The sequence below is a fragment of the Gossypium hirsutum genome, chromosome D03 (genome assembly GCF_007990345.1).
Source record: "Gossypium hirsutum isolate 1008001.06 chromosome D03, Gossypium_hirsutum_v2.1, whole genome shotgun sequence".
Lineage (NCBI taxonomy): Eukaryota > Viridiplantae > Streptophyta > Magnoliopsida > Malvales > Malvaceae > Gossypium > Gossypium hirsutum.
In genome coordinates, this window is record NC_053439.1 from 18,002,608 (window position 1) to 18,007,651 (window position 5,044).

The 5,044-nt window shown below is 33.6% G+C and overlaps 1 non-coding gene across 1 annotated transcript; it reads left to right on the forward strand.

Moving 5' to 3' along the window:
* Positions 1-622: 622 nt before the first annotated feature.
* Positions 623-729, forward strand: LOC121215739 (small nucleolar RNA R71). The gene has a single exon (XR_005911715.1). It is a non-coding gene; the product is annotated as a small nucleolar RNA R71 (small nucleolar RNA).
* Positions 730-5,044: the final 4,315 nt, after the last annotated feature.

Sequence of the window (5,044 nt, forward strand, 5' to 3'; positions counted from 1 at the left end):
CGCTTGCTGATTTTTAAGTGTCGCTTTAATGTTTCGAAAATGGGTTTCTGACACTGAGATAAACTTCGTTAACATTTCCTTAAGATTTGGCTTTTTCTCTTGCTGGTAAGGTTGTTGTTGGAAGCCTGGAGGGGGTTGTGCTCTCTGATTTCCTTGACCACCCCAAGAGAAATTGGGATGGTTCCTCTAACCTACATTATAGGTGTTACTATAAAGGTTATTTTGAGGCCTAGAATTATTACCCATATAGTGGATTTGTTCGTTCTATGTGCTAGGACCGTAGGGTAAATATTTTGGATTGTTCATTCCTCCTCCATTCATATTGCATTTCATCACCAGATGTACCTGCGTAGAAACACATAAACCATCAATTTTCTTATTTAAAAGTTCTACCTGATTTGATAACATGGTGACCACATCTAAGTTGAAAACACCGACTATTTTTATTGGCTTCGTCCTCATGACTTGCCACTAATAATTATTCAGTGCCATCTCCTCTATAAATTTATAAGCTGCTTCGAGTGTTTTATTGTTAAGTGTTCCACCAACTGCTGCATTGATCAATTGCCTAGTTGAGGGGTTCAAATTATTGTAGAAGGTCTGAACCTGTAGCCATAAATGTAACCTATAGTGAGGGCACTATTTCAATAAGTCCTTATACCTCTCCTATGCGTCATATAAGGTCTCTAAGTCAATTTAAACGAAGGAAGAGATATCATTCCTCAAATTACCTGTCTTAGTCAGTGGAAAGTACTTCAGTAGGAATTTCTCAGTCATTTGATCCCATGTAGTGATAGAACCTCGTGGTAAAGAGTTCAACCACTGTTTAGCATTGTTCCTCAACGAGAAAAGGAATAACCATAAGCGAATGGCATCGTCAGAAATGCCATTTATCTTGAAAGTATCACAGACTTCCAAAAAATTAAGAAAATAAGTATTTGGATCTTCGTCTTGTAACCCATCGATTTGAACAAATTGTTGTACCATCTAAATAGTGTTCGACTTCCATTTAAAATTATTTGCAGCAATAGTGGGTCACACAATACTCGATTCAGCGTCAGTTAGAGTAAGCTTGGCATAATCGTACATAGTAAAAGGAATATGATTTGGATTTGCAGGATTTGCAGCAATCGTAGGAGGTAGTTGATTATTCTGATTATCACCCATCTCCTCAGCAATAATAATATGGTCCTCTTTCTCGTCTACTATACTCTGTCGACTCTGCCTTGCTTCTCTACCATTTTTGCGAGTTGTACTTTCAATCTTTCTGTCAAATAGTAATGGTCCCGACGAGTTTCTTCTAGTCATAAGCTAAAGGAACCTGCTAGAAGCAAATAAAAGAAAAAATAGAAAACAAAATTTAAACTAAATATAATAAAAAATGGCTAAATTGATAAAACTTGAGTGTTCCTAATATTTTAGTCCCCGACAACGGCGCCAAAAACTTGTTGATCACTAAACTAACTATAATTACGACAAAGGCAAGTGCACCTATCGAACAATAATATACCTATGGTGAGTAGGGAATATCATATCCACAAGGACTAAAAGTACTAGTAATTACCGTTTTCCTATTATTTAGCCGATAAATTAAAGTGATTATTTTTAATCTAAATTTACTAATCTAATTTAACAACAAATGCAACAGAGAATGAAATGGGAAAATAATTAAAGATAACCAATGAGAAAGACAATACCTAGGAAAGAATCCACCTAGACTTCACCTATTATTCTAAATCTGAATTAAATGATTTATTCATTTGTGTCTCGATCCGTAGAAATCCCTAAATTATGTTACTATCTCTTTCGAGAGTAAGAACAACTAACTCTAGATTGATTAATCGAAATATCATTCTAATTAAAACCCTTATCGTTGTATTAACTCGATCTATGGATTCCCCTATTAGATTCTAATTCGGTAGATTTATGTTGTCTTATTTCTAGGATTGCATGCAACTCCACTCAATTATGCTAGATCTACTCTTAAATAGGGCATTTTGCTCTACTAAATTAAGCACATTAAACATGAATTAATATCCTGAAAATATTAAAACAAGAAATAAGCATACATAATTGAGAACAAGAATAAAGTATTTATCGCATAAAACAAAAATTAAATAATAGGATTCATCATAGGTTTCATCTCCTCTAGGTATTTAGGGGTTAAGTTCACAATCCTGAATGAAAACATTTCAGAGTCAGAAAAACCACAAGGCATGAAGAAATTCAATAACACTTCAAAAGAAGTTAAAAGGAGATCTTCAATCTTGAAGGAGATCTGCTTTTGAGTTGGCTCAGATGGTGTTCTTCAAGTATTTTCTTTGATCTTCTCTCAGTTCCGCCTTCTGTCTTCTTCTAATTGGTATTTATAGACTTTAGAATACTCAAAAAACCCAAAAATTGGGGTTTTCCACGTAAAAGGGAAGTAGGGTGCGAAATCGACATAGACTGCCACATGAGCGTGTGGCCAGATCGTGTGGCTCACACGGGCGTGTGCCCAGCCCTTGTGGAAATTCCCATGCTGTGTGGATCTTGAAAACAACTATTTTGTCTGATTTTAGCTTGTTTTTCGTTCCTTTCACTCCCCTGTGCTCACCTAAGTATAAAAACATGAATTTAAAGGATTAAGAGCATCAAATTCTCTAATTTACATAATAAATCATCCAAAAATTCATCAAGAATGAGATTAAAAATATGTTACTTTTATGGCTTATCAATAGAGACATAGATGTGACTGACTAGACTGACAATACATCAGACTAGACCCAAGCAGAATAGAGCCTAAATCTGTTTATGGATTATTCACTTGTGATGTTCATAGTGTGGCATACCATAATCCTTAGTGGATGATGGACTATGTATGGGTGACTTGTATACTTTGATGTAAGTAAAATCTTGAGTTCAAATAGATAATGAACCGAAAGCTGGTACGTTGGGTATATGATTTCTGCAGTATGTAGCACCATTCACAATAGTGGAATTCATAGCGCAAGACATGGGCAAATGATATCCTCTCATGGACATTACATGATAGATGAAAATAAATGTGGCCACAAGTTATTCGTCTTTGTGACTTGATTACTATATGAGTTGTAAAATATTAAACATATTTTCTCAAAAGTTTACAAAGGGTAATATTGTTAAAGTTTTACTGAGAGTAAAATAGGGATGAGAAAATTGTTTAATATAGAATATTAAAGTTTATTTTAGGAAATAGAAAAATAGAATTAGTTTGGATCGCATTATAGAGTATTGGGTCACAAGGCCTTAGAAGTACTCTTAATTAGACTTGATGTGAGAAAGACCCAAAACCCCTCATATAACATGAAGGGGGCGACAACCCTAGTAGGAATACTAAGGTGTGCCTTCCACCCCACTCCTACTCTAAGTAGAAAGTTGTTTTTCTATTTGAAAGAAACCACTACTACTCAACAAAAGTTTTACCTTCTCTTCTTAAAAATAGATGGCACCAATAGGGCATAAAATAGAACTTTGAGAGATTGTTACTCTGACAAAAAAAAAGAGAATTTATTCTTAACTATTGAATATATTTTTCCAGAATAACAATTATATCGATTTCTATTAAAGAAAAGATTTTTTTTTGTTTTCACCCTAAATAAAAGATACAACTTTTTGTAGTTCTGTGTTTCGGTTCAATTGGTTCGAGCCCACACTCGAAGCAGTTTGTGGTGCGAGAATACCGGAGAATGGTTGAAAGCTGAGAACAACGAATGTCTACTAAGTCGAAAACACATGTATGAATTAAGTTAGGGTTTATTTTTATAAATATCACAAATCAGGTCACTTTTCAAAATTTTATTTTTTCGCTGTGTAAGAAAATCATTTTCAAACCAGGTTTTTTTTCCAACAATTGGTATCAAGAGCTAGGTTGTGCTATGTTTATAGTGTAAACTAAGACTAGATATCTCTCTTCATCTTGTTTGATTGATATTTGATAAGATGTGACATTCTTATAATTATTCACATGTTTAGGGGAATATATAAGAATGAATGTGATATTATATATTTGTTATATAATTTTTGTTTTTTCCCAATGTTGTGGTTCTTAGGAAATAGACCGTGGACTATCATCTCTACGTAAGATTATTTGTTTTATAGAGTTCTTGTGAGCCAGAAACAAATATAGACTTAAAGGTAATTTTTCCCGAAAAGAGTCCATGATGAGAAGAAGATGGAGCAATGGCGGATAAGGACATAAGGAATGCCTTGTGGTGAAAAACCATGTAATTTTTGGTTTTTCATTTATTTTCTTGAAATAGGACCATGGAAACATTGGCTGATAATTTTATTTTAATTAGTTATCTCATTATATATCTGTTAAGTAATTGTTAAAGATATAATTGTGATATATATGTATGAGATGATCCACAGTTGATCAATTAAAGATAAGAAATGTGATAATGAGAAAATACATGTGTTGTATTATTCCATTCACTTCTTAGGTTATTCAATTGCTGTAAGAAGTGTGGTTATGAGAATGTGCATGTCTAGGATTGGCTTTGACAAGGAAAGACTTGGTTTTTAAGTGGTCAAACATGACTCACCTCCCTTTCTTGGGACTCTACCTAGTGCATGGTTCACATTCACTTCTTAAATTTTTTTCCCTTAAAAAAAACTGTGGAGAATCAAAATTGTTGATTTTATGAATAAATGAATGTGAAAATTATAAAATGGGCATAACATGTCATGCATATGTGAGATAAGCTCGCTATATAATTTAGGAAAGAATTCCACATATACTTTTCATGCATATATTAATCATGTTTTATTGAAATTAGAAATTAAAAACCTTGCATGTTTTTAAAATATTTAGTGGGAGAAGATCCCTAAACAAGACCTACGGCCTTCAACAATGACCTCTGGTGATGGAATGACAAGTGCACTACCCCACAAGATTTCACTAGGGATATTTTCTAAATGAACGAAGAATTCTCTTGTGATCAAATGATAATTGGACCGACCCTTGTGGTAGGCATTATCATGTGATTGGTCAAGAAATTCTATCTTCAAAAGAGGACAACTA